The following is a 16,607-nucleotide window of genomic DNA, read 5'->3' as shown; positions in this document are numbered from 1 at the left end:
TTTGGTTACGGTCTGAGAAGACGGCCGGATACTAACCCGATACAATTTGGATTTAATTAATTGATTTCATAAAATGTCATGAATTTCGTTTTTATTTCGTAGGTTTTAATTACTCTGCTTTAATTTGTATCTTATTACAAGTTTAGTAACTTTATTTATTTTTACACGTTTTACATAATTTAAATATTTATCAATGATTTTTCCTGTGGCGATAAGAAGAGTTTTTGAAAAGTTCGGAAATTTAAAATAAAAACTTGTCTGATAGAGTTACAAGCCACTTCTGTTGTTCTTTTTTCACTTTAACATAATGTGATTTTGTTGAAATTCATCATTAAAATTTCATTTACATAACTTCCTGTTTCAAATAATAAATGTGCAAAATCTTCTGAAATAAATGTGAAAAATAATAATTGACTGAGCGAAAACCGAAAAATAACAGGGAATTAAAAAATCATCCACCGTATAATTTTTGATATCAATTATAACGAATTTAGTAATTAAATTGTTTTCCACGAGACTAACTTTAATGAAATGTAAATATCTGATAAGGTCAAAATTGAATCCTATAATCTGAGAGATAAAAACTAGGATATATGTATGCTATAATATATTAAAGTACTGGAATATTTATCCGTTACATTGATAATGAATATTTTTAATTCTAATTAATTAGTCTTTGCACAAATTAGAAAGGATGACGATTGTGTCCACACGTGTCTTCTCCCTGGCGGCAGTCCTCATTTCTATTGGTGAATATAATAATATAATAAATCAATAATTTTAGGCAAATATTTTTAGCTATACTTAAATTGAAATTTGTGTAATTTAATCAACAGTAAATTTGAATCCATTTTGGCATTAAAAATTAATTCCAACAAGTTTAAAAGTTCAACTTTAGCAAAATATACCGGAAACGAAATTTAAATTACGCACCTATTAAGTACCTAAGCGTATTTCATCAACGAGTCTACGTTATTTCAGTTATTTCAGTGCTTCGGTACTTTTCTTTTAAGTTACTCTATCATTCTCAATAATCAGAATTTTTTAAGGTTAATTATTTTTTACATTCTCATCATTTATGATTGAGAAAGTATTAGAATTGTCGGATATTTGACATCACACTCTTTCAACGGATCTCCACGTTTCGAAACCCCCTGAATCCGAAAATCAAGTTTTCACGATGGCGTCTGTCTGTCTGTCCGTCCGTCCGTAAACACGATAACTTTCGAAAAAATAAACGAATCAAATTCATCTTTAGCACACTTTTTTTAAGCCCTAAAAGAAAGAACGAGTTCGTGAACCAGCCGTTTTCGAAAAAAATTCAAAAAGTGAGCGCATTTTGTAAATTCTTGAGACAACTTTTTTCTGAATTTAAAAATTCTATGGACAGATATTTATAGTATTAAAAAGAACTAACAATTTATCCTTATGACTTATTTCGATAAAAAATAAATTCTCAGAGTTAGAGCGTTTTTAAAATTTTTTCAATCAACCGAAAATCAAAATTTGAAGCCGAAAAACGGACTATATGAAAAAAAGTCAAGAAAATAAAAACATTTCTTTCTATAAGCCCTACAAGATTATCATAACTAATTATTGGATTTTGTTCAAAAATCGAAAATTCAAATTTTGATTGCACAAAAAATAATGGAAAATAAAATAACTTTCGAAAAAATGAACGAATCAAATTTATCTTTGGCACACTTTATTTAGGTTTTCAAAGAAAGGACTAGTTCGTGAACCAGCCATCTTCGATAAAAATTCAAAAAGTGAGTGCATTTTGAAAATTTTTGAGACAACTTTTTTCTGAATTTGAAAATTCTATGTACGGATATTTATAGTATTAAGAAGAACAAACAATTTATCCTCATGACTTTTTTTGATAAAAAGAAAATTCTTAGAGTTATAGCGTTTTCAAAAATTTTTTAACTAACCGAAACTCAAAATTTGAAGCCGAAAAACGCACGATATGAAAAAAAGTTAAGAAAAGAAAAACATTTCTTTCTATAAGTCCTACAAGATTATCATAACCAATTTTTGGATTTTGTTCGAAAATCGAAAATTCAAATTTTGATTTCACAAAAAATAATGGAAAATAAAAAAATCCATTTTGTGGACAAACTATGTAGGATACGAAAAAAGATGAATTAACAAAAATGGTTATCCCAAAAAAGATCTAGAATTTCGTTAAGAATCACTTCTTGATAGGACCCGTACTTTTTGTACGGGTACAAAAGAATCGAATAAGAATCGAATAAGATGATATAGGCTCGGATTAGATCGTATATGATCGAATAGGATAAGGTGGTTTTGAATACGATCGAATGGAATAGAATCAGATCAGCCATGACCGATTAAAAAAATTAATTAATTTTTTTAATAATGAAATTAAATTTTTTTTTGGTTTCTTGAAATTTACCGGTATAAAAAAAAGGTTTTTATTCAATCAAAAATACTTAGAAAAATGAAAGCAACTATCCAAACCAGATATCCAATAACATTGCAAATGTTAAAAAATTTATTGAATTTGTTATAAACAAATAAGTGAATAAAAATTGTTTCGTGGGGATTGGGCAAAATTCGGCACTTGATTCGCACTAAATTTTAATAATTTATAAACAAAAAATTGTTTAGTTCAATTAATAAAAGTTAATAAGTAATTTGTTATTTTAAAAACAATGGTTATAAACAAATATCCATATCAGATATTTTTGGTGAAATAAATCGAGTTTTTCTATGGAATCCGTTATATATTACTTGGAAATAAAAACTAATTATCATATTTGGTCACCAAATAAAGTTAATAATTCTTTAAACTACCTTAATAATAAATGCACTATTTGGCAATGATTTTTCCTATAAATCAATAACATTTGATAATTGTTTAACTAAACTTAATTAACAAATGTATTATTTAACTATTTTTCAGCATTTAATCTTTTTCTGTGTGTGATCAACTGTTAATAAGAAATTTTTTAATTGTTTTTGATTGTTCAATAGCCTAATGCATTTGTAAACTAATATTATCTTTTTTCTGTAATCTGATTAAAGATACTTAGCAATAACTCCTTTCTATGAGTTCATTACACACAAAAAACAAGTTAAAATGCTTGAAAATAGTCAAATAATGCATTTGCTAATTTATTTTGTTTAAACTATTATCAAATGTTATTAATTCAAAGCAAACAATAATTTTTGAATAACTGGCTATTATTTCCGTGAAAAAGTAGTATTTTATTAATAAATACATAAGATAGTGAAAATTTGTTTAAACAATCGTTTTTCACCATACTAAATTGTTGAATATCATATAAATTTTCTTAAAATTTTAGAAGTTAGGTACCCAAGGCATAGGATTTTCAGAATCCAAACAAACTGAAATGAACATTTTAAGCTAAACAGCGTATGATGTGGAAAAATGTCAGAAGAAGAATAACGTTGATTTTCAAAAGCCCTGCAAGATTATGATAACAATTTTTTAGATTTTGTGATAAAGATGAAAATTAAAATTTTGATTGCACAAAAAATAATGAAAAATAAAAAAAAAAAAATTTATTGAAATGATATACATTTTTCGAGCTGGCTAAGAATAAAATTCAATTCAAAATAAGAAAAAAATATCAAAGTTATCATTAAAAATAAGATTTTTACTGCATTATACAATATAAACTTTTATATAAAAGAGTTGAAAATAATTTAGAAAGGTTCGAATTTTCGGTCAAATCAAAATGCGAAGCGTGAGATACGTGAGAAAAATGTGTTCGTTAAAGCCGAAGGAGCTTTAACAAAAGAGAATTCACAATCACCAAATGCGCGTGATGAGATTGTGTCCGCGATATGGTGAGATTTTTTTGTTTCAATTCAAAAATGTTGTATTCAAAATATTGAAAAATTTAGAAGTTGTTTTAAGTTGTTACAATTTAGAATCATTTTTGACATTATCTTAGAACTTTTAAATCACATTTAAAATGAACTTAATTTGTTCTACAACTTTTAGAAAATCCTGTGAATTTTAACAAATTTCCTTCAAATTTGGATTTATAAATAACAATTGAACACTTATTATTTGTAGAAGAATTTAGAGTAATTTTAAGAGATATTAACAATTTTGAAGAAGATTTCAAATTAACTTAGAACTTAAAATTCTATAAAGTAATGTAAATGAAGTGTGTGTACTCACAAAATTCGACTATTCGTGCCGAAATTACTGTAAATGGGTGCAAATACCCACAACCTAATTTTAAACGAATTGTAGATTTTTGCAGATTACAAAAAAAAATTTAGAAGCTTTTTGAGCATTGTGGGAGTTTTAAAAAAAATTCCGCATGCATCGTTTAAATTAATTGACATCGTCGAAAATTTTTAATTAATTTTCAATGTTTTCAAAACTTCTAGAATTCTTAAAATCACTCAAATTTTTTCGACAAATAATAAGTCCACAATTATTATTTCTATATAAAAATTAAACAATCACGCTTAAAAATTAAACATTTTTTAAATATAACAATAGAAATTATAACGTTAAAAGTTTAAAAGCTCTCTGAAGTTCAAGCGATTTAAAGGTTTCTATGTCAAACATTTTAATTTAAAAATGTTTACTTTTAAATATTTCGCTCCAATTTACTCATCTAAAATGAATAGTCAAATATTTCGGAATATTAAATAATTATTCTTTTTCTTAATTGAAAACAATTTAATTTGAGGGGTTAAAAATGGGATATTTTGGATTTAAACAATGTTTCTAATTAAATAAATGCCTTTAATTAAGAACATTCTATTATTAAGTTATTTTTTAAGTTAAAAATATTTTATAAGGTTTCAATCGCACTTATAAATTTTTTTAATGAATAAGTCTTTCGAATTTAAACAGTAGAAATCAGGAAATTCTTCATCTTTGAACGAATTTGCAATTGTTTTATTACACAAATTATTGTTCCTTTTTTAATAATTAAAGTACAGATACATTGAAAAAATTATTTATATTTACAGCTGATAAAATAATTCTATTTTTTATAAAGAAATTTCACTTCAAACGCTTTTAATTTTTAATTGTGTAAGTCTTCAAGACGAAACTTTAAAATTCTTTAAATTACAAATATACGATTAAAAATAAAAAATGCAAGATGAATATTTAAATCAAAATAATTTGAATTATGCGTTCCCTGTTTTCCCGTCCAATGCCCGGAATTTGCGGAACTCATGGAATTTAGAGAATTTAGAGAGTTCAAGAAATTCACAAGATTCATAAAATTCAAGGACTGCATGAAATTCAAGGAATTCAACGAATTCAAAGAATTCACGGAATTTAAGAAAATTAGGGAATTCACAAAATTCAAGAAATTTACGGAATTCACGAGATTGATTGATTTCACAGAGTTTACGGAATTTAGGAATTCAAGGATTTCACGGAATCCAAAGAATTCGCGGAAAATCAAGAAATTCACGCAATTCATGAAATTCATGTATTGCACGGAATTGATTGAAATCACGGTATTTTTAAAATTCACGGAATTAAAGAAATTCAAGGAATTTAACTAATTCATGAAATTCAAGGAAATAGTGGAACTCATGGAATTCAAAAAATCCATAGAACTCAATGAGTTAATAAAATTTAATGAAATAGCGGAATTCACGGGATAAATTCTACGAATCCGATGAATTTCGTGAATTCCTTTGTTTCCACGAATTCTACGAACTCTGATAATTCCTATAATTCCGCGAATTCCGCGAAGTGCATAAATTCCGTGAATTCCGGGTATTGCATGCATTCTGTGAATTCCTTGAATTCCGTAAATTTCGTTATTACAGTAAATTCTACGAATTCCATAAATTCCCTGAATGCCACAACTGAAGCGTATTCTGTAAATTCCATTAATTAAACGTATACAGTGAATTCCGTAAATTCTATAAATTGCGCGGATTTCGTGAACTCCGTGAATTCCATAAATTCGATTAATTCCCTGAATTCCGCAAATTCAGTAAATTCCTCGATTTCAGTGAATTACTCGAATTCATTCAATTCAATGACTTTCATGAATTCCTTAAATTGAACAAATTCCATTAAATCCGCGAATTCCATTAATTTCCCAAATTTCATGGATTCCGTGAATCCCGTTTTTTTCAATAATTTTTTGAATTCCTTGAAGTCCATGAATTTCGTGAATTTCTAGTATTCCGTAAATTCCATAAATGTTGTAAGTTTCTTGAATTCCATGTATTCTGCAAATTCCGTGACTTCTGTGAAATTCATCAATTTCTTTATTTCTATGAATTCTGTGAATTTCGTGAATCTAATAAATTCCGTCAATTCCATGAATTTCAATCATTTCGTGAATTCCTTGAGTTTGATGAACTCCGTGAATTTCTTATATTCCATTAATTCCGTGAAATCATTGTGCACAATTTTCTTCTTACAAATGCTGTAATACATGTGTTGGAAATTGAAATTTCGTTAAACCAATACCATGTTAGTAATTTCAACTTACACTTATATTGTTGAAGTGCTGTAAAAGCTTTGTAGAATTCCAAACATTTTAACTGTGTAAAATATTATTGAAAAGCACATAATGGGATATCTGATTGTTAATTTGAAGTCAAAAGGCAATCATAAATTCAAAGTAAAAACCTAACCGTGTCATGAAAGTGCATTTAAGTATCCTGACATAGGTGGTAGTATAGCTGTAGCAGAAGGCCAGTTGAGAGAAAAAGAGAGGACAGTCACGGAGAATTATAAAAAAATTTTAATTCTTGGTCATTTCCCAGTCCAGCGACCACCCTGTTTCATTAAAAAAAAGTTAAAATCGGATAACAATTGTCTTCTGAAAAATAATTTGTCCATGAACATTTTTTTTCCTCCGCTGTGGGCTGGATAGGATCGTATAGGACCAAGTACAGTAGGATAAGATAGGAATAGATACGATAAGATAGGATCGTATTGGACAGCAGCTGGTGGGATAATATCATCTCGTTAGTTTGAAGAATTCAAATTAAAAACCCTTGACGGGTCATGGAAGTGCATAAAAGTATCCTAACGTGGGTGGTAGTATAGCTATAGCAGAAGAGCAGTTGAGAGAACGAGCGTAAACACTCGCGCAGAAGAGTGGGTTGAGCGACGACGGAAGGTTGCAGGGTAGTGGACCATCGAGCGATGTCAGGTTGAAGGGTGGGAGTTTAATCGGGTGGGGGGTGAGAGCACTCAGGTGGGGGAAGAGTCTGACCTGCTGGAGTCACCGGTTCTCTCTCCTTCCTTTCCAGTCTGCGCCGTGACGTGAGATAATGGCGGTAGTCCTGATTGTGCAACGGTCTGTTGTTTTGATCAGCTGATCGGCCTTCGTCAAGGACCCCGTACAGGGACGCCGGACGACGAGACGTAAACGTGAGTGTCACTGGATGAATGACACGCTGATGTTGTTGACGTGATCGGCCCCCCTCCTCCCCATGTGCAGTGTGTGCAGTGTGTGCAACGTGTGCAGTGTGATATTCTCATTGGAGAGCGTGCATTCTGAATCCGTTTTCTTCGAGTGTTTGTTTTGTGAGTAATTTAGTTTTTGTGGTGCTTGTGAATTGGTGAGATTAGTCAAAAATAAAGAAATAAATGTGTCTCAATCATGCCATCACGGAAGTACTACAGGCGAGATGTCAGCGAAGTTAGTTGCTTCCTCAAGTACATGATCTTTGGATTTAATGTTTCATTTTGGGTAAGTTTAACATTAATTTAATTGTAAGCTGCACATACCTGAGGCGTAAAAATCAGGTAAATTGAACCAAATTTTATTTTAGAATAATAATGCGATTATTGTAAACAAAGCGGTATTTCCTTATAATATGGAAGTAGATTTTTTAGGAGCAAATTTGTGAATTAAACTAAGTTTCTTTATGAAATAATAATCAGATTTTTGTTAATAAAATTTTATTTGCTAAAAATATGCAAGTAAACAATGGACTCTTGTTGAGAAGAAGAGGTTCTAAACTTTTTATAAGGGTTGAGAATTTACTATTCTGCTTTAAAAAATGATTAAATAAACTCACTTTTTCTCTATATTATTGCACCTTTACTCATATAACGGAAAAAATTATAGTAAAACTTAACTTAATTATTATAAACAAATTCTTGAAAATGGTGTTTACTCCTTGAAAAACATTATTTTTGCCATCTAATATTTGTTAACTACTTATTACGCGAACAATTTCCGTTGTTATAAATAATTCTATCAACAGTTATTGAATGTTGGTATATGCTTCTAAAAAAAAACTTTTCGTTCCCTTTAGGCGAAATTGAAACTGTTTTATAAATAATTATCATTTGAGAAATATTGTTGAAAGTTATTCCAGTTGTTTATGATGATTATAATAAACAATTTCCTGGTACATAGTTTTATGTAGAACAAATTTATTATTTTAATTAAATCTTCTATGTAGCAACTTATGTTGACATTTTATTACAAGATTTTGCTGATAATTCAACTAACGATTGTTATAAACAAATGATTAGATTTTGCAAATATAACAGTTTTATCCATAGATAAGTGGATTCTTCTATCTTCGAAATACGTAGATATTGATATTCAAACAAATTAGTTAAAGAACAATAAATAATTTTCAGTTATAATAACAAATCGTATAAACAAATACTCTAATGAAACGTTTTTTTTGTAAAAAGAAATTAGTTTCCGCTAAATCTTAATGACAAACTGATATAAGGACCGAAATGAAATACTCGTAATTGTGGATCAAATTATTTAGAACAATATCAATTATTAATTTTTATTGATGAATCGTTAGTATTTAACGATCCACCAGCCAATATAATACATTTCAGATAAAAAAATCCGACAGACAAGAATTTTGTTTTTAATCATTGTTTATAATAATTAAATTAAATATTAATATAATTCTATGGAAATAGTTCTATGATTGCAAGTGCAATAATACTGACCAATAGTAAATTTATTTTGCCATTTTTTCTAGAGATAATAAATCAAATTTTCGAAAATGTAAACTTTGGTACTTTATTTGTTTAAATATTATGTTACAGAAAAAAAATTGAAAAAGATAAAGTGGCTAAAATTTTAGCAATTTTATGATGAGTATTTATAGAGAAAAAATCCGAAGATAAATATAGTGCGTGGAGTGTGTCGCCAGAACATTGAAAGTGAAAGGAAGGGGTGTTTGAAAGGCTGAACAGAAAGTCTCTTACTACTTACAGGGGAAAGTTATGATAATGTAAGACATACAATCAAATTTCACATCCTCATCATTCGAAATATATTTTCGAATTTTTGTGCGTTGACCTTCAACATATATCTTTAAAATTAGCCATAGAATAACCATCAAAAATTACTTTTTCATTTTACGCCCATAATTCTGTTTTATAGCGTCCCGAAAAACCCCCATAAGTGAAAAATTGGGTTATTCCAGTTTTTGTCTCTAATTACAATTTTTTGGTGGATTTCTTCAACCCAAAATTATAGAAAAAACATTGGATGTTATTTTTTACGAATAATTAGATGTTTCAATAAATTTTTAAAACAATTTATTATTGTTTTCCAAATTTCGATTTATTGAATACTAGAGAATGGTATACTTTTCTAAACGATTGGCAGTTGACCAAACCAGGGTGTGAAAGCCTTTTTTTATTACAATATACTTCCTAATCGTTTCCCAGAAAAAGCAATTCTCTACTTTTTTTTCAATTTGCTTCTTAAAAAATATTAGAAAAAATAATTTCCATCCAAAATTTTTTATTTGGACCACCCCAAATATTTTGTAACATTCCCGGAATAGGCCCAAAAAATAAAAAATGACATTTTCTGGAATCAACAAAAAAAGTAACTTTGGCAATGTTTATAAAATTTCAATTTGTTTAAATAATTGTTTTCCATCGCCAATCGTTTGAATTTATTACATTCTGGAACTAATTACACAGCTATCCAAAACTTAAGGTGATATTTTTTGTGAAAGGCAGTTTGCACTTATGTAAACAATTAATAACTATTTACTTGCGTGGAAAAAATTTCTTTTTTTTCCATTTATTATATTATATTGCTTACTATCCGACATTTCCTTATCTTAGAACTTATAACCTAATTCTTTAAATAATAGAATATTTTTTAAACAATTCTGACTAGGTATGTTATGGACAGAAATGAATTAATTTGATTTATGCAATTAAATAACGAGTAATCAGCCCATTTACAAATGTATAAAGCAATGAAGAGTGTTTAATAAAATCATAATTTTCAAAAATCTTTTTAATTTTATCTAGACTTTTAGGAAAGTTACATTTCCATCAGTTTAGTAACCAATCAACAAAAAAACCTTTAAAATAAATGGTCTATCTAAATTTTTATTTTTGATTAAAAATTAGCGTTTTCATGAGAATTGCGTTTAATGAAAAGTTTAAAAATATTTTGCAATATAAACAAATCTTTTTAGACATTCCCTGGAAATTGATTGTTCTTAAAAAATTACTTCTAATTTCCTGGAGAATATTGATTTATTTATATTGCAAATTATAGATTACGAAATAAATGTATAGTAAATTATTTTAAATTCTAGTTGTGACAATATTTGTAGACAAATTAAAATTGAAAAAAATTCATTCATTCGAACATTCAGAACATTAGGCCTATTCATTTTTTTTTGTTCATAAAAAAGGAGTTTAAAAATTTAGGAACATAATTATTGCCCTTATTAATAAATAAACATTTACAATTCACGTTTATTCTTTTAGGAACAAAAAATATTTATAACTAAGTTCTCTATTTGAAAGTTGTAAGCAAACAATTTTCAGTAAATTTAAAAGACGCGTGTGAACTTGGCCCCTCACATTCAAAATGTTGACTTTTTTTAGAGTTCTGACATCTTTTTGAATAGTTCAAGGAGTTCTGATCAGAGTTCCGGTAGCCTCCTGAATATTTCTATAAAAAAAACTATCAGAATATTTTTCGATAAACTGAAATTACAAAAACAAACAACACTTTAAAGATATTCCAAAATTTTGAAATTGAAACTTTTGAAAATTCAAGGAGTTTCGATCAGAGTTCAGGTGGCCACCTTACAATTTCTACAAAAAAGTTTCATAGTTGACTTTTCGGATTTTGAGTTTATCGAAAAATGTTATTAGCCTTTCTTCTAAAACTCTTGAAAGAGCTAACAGAAATCTGATCAGAACTCCTGGAAGTTTATCGAAAAATTTATCTGAAATTTTAGAATCTTCAAAATTGTGTAACTTTTTAGTTTTCAAGTTGTTTGAAATTATTTTTCTGTAGAACTCTAGATTTCTTTTGAAACTACAGGCATACTGAAGAAAAAGCTGATTTTTTTTAAAGTGGGGGGCTAGCTCTATAAAAAAAAAGTTTGGGTCTAATTTTTGGAAAGACTTTTCAATAAGTATCAGGAACTCTAGAATTGGCTAAATCTACACAGACCTCTAAAGAAAGCACTTTTTCAACAACTGCGGGGGAATGTGAACTCATCCCTTAATTTAGAAAAATCCATTTTTAGAGTATTTATACGCACGAACTATTTCTAAAAGTTATCAGGAAGTGTAGAACTATTCAGAAGGAAGTGCAAATTTTTGCAAGTGAGGGGCGAAGTTCACACGCATATTCAAAATACCAAAATAAAAGAAGAGAAAACACGGATTAAAGTGACTGAAAGGATTACTGGTCCGGAATGTTTTTTACGTTTATTATTCTAAAATTCTTAGGGATTGGGTAATACTTTCCTACTGGAGATTCCCCTATTTCTTGTGGCGTCATATTTACAATCGCACCACTGTGCATGTTTATTTTCACCCGCATTTCAGATGGACGTTCATAGTAATCTGTCATTGTAAATATTCCACGAAGAATTGTATTATTTCCCTCTAATATTGCAAAGACGTCAGCATCAGACGTTGCTATTACCAGTTTTCCTGCAATTGGCATGGGCTGACGGACATGATATTTTCCTTTCAAGTAAATTGAAGAAACTCGAGGCAAAGTGTAGTTTCGAATTTCGAATTGCCGATTCGGATTCAGTTTTGGAATCAAGCGAATAAATTTAAGTTCATTGTAATCAAAACCAAGTATGTGGGAATGAGAGAGAATGGCAGGAGAAAAGGTGACCGAAGAATGTAGCCTGGCAGGAGAAGAAGTGCCCGAAAAACGTGCCGTGGCAGGAGGAGATCTGGACCTCTCACGAAGGTGAGATTCGCCAGCAGAAGAAGAACTGACCGACGACCGACGTCTGACAGGAGAAAATATTGTTGATTATTATCATGAAAATTTAAATAATAAATCTTCATCAATTTCATAAACAACTAGGATTACAAGGATTACTCTACCACTGAGAAATAAAATATACACAAACTAGATAAAATAATACAGTAAATTTTAATTATTAAATTATTAAATGGATGAAAACCTTTTAGAAGATTTTGTTTCAGTAGAACCAGAAGAGGTGGAGCCACGAAAATGCGGAATAGGAGCGCCATTAGGTAAGCAATCAAACTGTAAACTCAACTCTGCAAAAAGAAACAGGGAATTAAATTTTTCTTGTTTTTGAATATATTTTGACGGATTCTAATTTTATCTTTTGGCATATTTCTTATGGAAAGAAGATTACCTAACCTCATTTCTTTAACCGAAATCGCAGGGATATATGTGGGAGAAAAAAATGGATAGTTACATTCTTGCCCCCAGGGTTGCTTCAAAATCCCGATTACGATATTTCCTCACTGCTTCTTAATTTTTTTATTTCCCCCGATTTCTATACATTTTTCTTTAAATATAAAAACAACTCTATCCTTACTTATACATAATAAAATGAAGGCTAGTGAAAAAAATTACATTAAGGCAAGGAGAAAAATATATTTTTAACAAAATAGTTCAATTTTTAACCAGAGAATTTAATTTTTAACCAAATAATTTGGTTTTTAGCTTAAAAATATAAATTTGCGACAAATAATAAAATAATTGAATTTTCATTTAAGACAATTAATTTTAAACCAAAAAAGTTGTTCTTAACCAAATATGCACATTGTCAAACAAATAGATGATTCCTTAATCAAAAAAATTAATTTTTATTTGCAAATATTTTACTGTTCATTAAAACCATTAGAATTCAACCAAAAAATACCAATTTTCCACAAAGAAGTGAATTCCTAAAATAAAACAGATTAATGTTTAAACCAAAAAGAGAAATATTCTACCATAGAGTTCTACTTTTAACCAAAAAAGATTTTTCAGTCAGTAACAAGAAAAACGCCATGAAACATGTTAAAATTTCAAGACAAACAAAAAATTTACATATCAGCTGAATGTTCAACCTGAAAATATAATTCTTTTAAGAGAAAATGTAACTTTCAAAGGATTTTGTAATTTCAATGATCAAGCAAAAATTTTGTTCTAAGATAATTTTGAACTTTGAACCTTTTAGGAAATTAGTTACAAATTTTAACGAAAAAAAAAGATTTTTAACTAAAAAGTTAAATTTTCAACGACGAAGATTAATTTATTTATCTAGAATTCGTTAGAACTCACATTAAATTATTTGGAATTTTTTTAAATTCCACAGGAAAAGAAAGTACGTTGAGGATCGAATATGCCAAAAATAAATTAGTACTAAATGGAACTTCCTAAAGTTTGAGTGGAAAATTTTATTTGGCCTCTGGAAAATTTCACAGCGAAAATTTTTTTCGTTCAAGGCGCATAGTTTTTTCCATTTCGAAATTTCAAAAGAGAAAGATTGCCAATCGTTATTAGCTCTCCTGCTTGGTGGGAATGCGCATGCGCTAAACGACCAACGAGAAACTCACAATTTCTCATGGCAAGCTGACGGAAAAAAAAACTTCAAAAATGAGATTTTAGATATATCGTTTCTTCAGGATGTGTATTACTTTTTTGTTCGATTCAATAATCTCATTTTTGAAAATTTGTGAACTGGGCTTTTATGGGATGCTACCTTTCATTTGAGAGCGTGCCATATGGCACGCTTGAAAATTAATGTGAATACTTTCGAAATTCCATTTTATGTCATAATAATAATGTACTTACCATTATAGATATTTGATTATATTTACCAATAAAATTGAGGATTACGGCCAATGATAAGACGAGAGTAGAAGCGATTGTCATTTTCTCAATACGAGGAAATTCTGGTTAATATGTAAATGGAGAATTTAATTAACGAAGCGACTAATGAATATGAAATAATTAATAAGACGAATTAACATCACAGTTTTTCAACGGATCTCCAAGTTTCGAGACCATCTGAATCCGAAAATAAGGTTTTTAGCGTCTGTCTGTCCGGCCGTCCGTACGTAAACACGATAACTCTCGAAAAAATGAATGAATCAAATCCATCTTTGGCACACTTTTTAAGGTCCTAAGAGAAAGGACGAGTTCGTTAACCAGCCATTTTGTATACAAATTCAAAAAGTGAGCGTATTTAAAAAATTTTTGAGACCACTTTCTTCTGAATTTGAAAATTCTATTTACGGATATTTATAGTATTGAAAAGAACAAACAATTTATCCCAATGACTTTTTTCGATAAAAAGAAAATTCTCAGAGTTATAGCGTTTTCAAAATTTTGTAAAACAACCGAAATTCAAAATTTTAACCCAAACAACGCAAGATATGAAAAAATGTCAAGAAAAGAAAAACATTGCTTTTTGAAATCCCTATAAGTTTGTCATGACAAATTTTTGGATTATCTTAGAAAATCCAAAATTCCAATTTTGATTGCCCAAAAAATAATGAAAAATCAAAAAATTCCATTTTGTGGTCAAACTATGCAGAATACGAAAAAAGATTAATTAACGAAAATTTAACCCCCCAAAAATATACAAATTAGTTAATAATCACTTCTTGATTAGAGGCGTACTTTTTGTTTTATTCGTGAAAAATAACATTGAAATTAAAAACATCAAATAAATAAAAAATTTGTGGAAAAACCGGTCAAGTTAAGAACAAAAATTATTCAACTAAAATTGTACGCCTAAAACATATCTAAAAATTTGTTATGAATTACTTTTTGAAAAGACGCGTACTTTTTTTTTAATCATAAAAATGAGATTAAAAATAAAAATGAAAAATTTGTGGAAAACGACGAAAGGTACGAAAACGAATTGATAGACACAAGTTGTTCGCCTAAAAAAGAGATACAAATTTATTATAATTTATTACATTCTCATCATTTATGATTGATAAAATATGACAATTATCCTAAATTTAATACTAAAAAATTTAGATTTCGAACCAAATAACGCAAAATAGGAAAAAGTGTTAACGAGAAATATTAGATTTTGAAAAATCCTACAAATTTTCACTTAACCATTTTTCAATAGGACTAGTCATTTTCTTTCTATTTCTCGAAAGTAGTATGCGGAACATCGTAAATTAATATCTTAAGCCAATATACAACGCAAAAAATCTCGAAAAAAATGAACGGATCAAATCGAACTGTTGCACAATTTTTGTTAGTAATAGAAAAAAGAAGGAATTCGTTAAAAAGCCATTTAGGATAGTAATTCAAAAAGTCAGAGCTTTTAAAAAATTTTGAGAATTCTTTTTAGATTCAAAAATTCTATGTATGACTGTTGGTAGTATATCTAGAGCTTTTTTACGATAAAAAATTATCTGAGTAATAGCATTTACACAACTTGAAAAATCAATCGATAATTAAAATTTTTAATCAAACAACGCACCGTTGGAAAAAAGTAGAGAGAAGAAAAACGATGCTTTTTAAAAGGCCTACAAAATTTTCATAACAACTTTTTAAATATAATAATTGAATCGAGACCCCCTGAATCCGAAATTCAGGTTTTTACGATGGCGTCTGTCTCTCTGTCCGTCCATCCGTCCGTGAACACGATAACTTTCGAAAAAATGAACCAGATATTTTTGATGAAAATTCAAAAAGTGAACGCATTTTGAAAATTTTTGAGACTACTTTCTTCTGAATTTGAGAATTCTATGTACGGATATTTATAGTGTTAAAAAGAAGAAACAATTTATCCTTTTAACTTTTTTCGATAAAAAGAAAATTCTCAGAGTTATAGCGTTTTCAAAAGTTTTTTGATCAACCGAAAATCAAAATTTGAAGCCGAAAATCGCGCGATATAAAAAAAAGTCAAGAGAAGAAAAACATTTCTTTTCAAAAGCGCTATAAGATTATCATAACCAATTTTTGGACTTTTTTTGAAAAATTGAAAATTCAAATTTTGATTGCACAAAAAATAATGGAAAATAAAAAATTCCAATTTGTGGACAAACTCTGTAGGATATGAAAAAAGATGAATTAACAAAAATGGTTATCCCAAAAAAGATCTACAACTTCGTTAAGAATTACTTCTTGATAGGACGAGTACTTTTTGTTTTATTCGTGAAAAATAACGTGGAAAAAAAAGAAATGTGTGGAAAAACGACGAAAGTTACGAGAAAAAAAATCCAACAAAACCTGTTCACAAATGTCTGTCGGAAAACGGGAGCGATAGTGTTTTGTTGATAGAGTTGAATAATGAGGGTCCGGATACAATAAGGGGACAAGCGCTCGAAACCGCGAGAAAGTATTGTCCAAACGTCTTGTGATATCCAAATTTTAAAGTTCAAAAAATTAAAT

This window comes from Belonocnema kinseyi, chromosome 4 (assembly GCF_010883055.1).
Source record: "Belonocnema kinseyi isolate 2016_QV_RU_SX_M_011 chromosome 4, B_treatae_v1, whole genome shotgun sequence".
NCBI classification, from domain to species: Eukaryota; Metazoa; Arthropoda; class Insecta; order Hymenoptera; family Cynipidae; genus Belonocnema; species Belonocnema kinseyi.
This window is presented reverse-complemented; position numbering follows the sequence as displayed.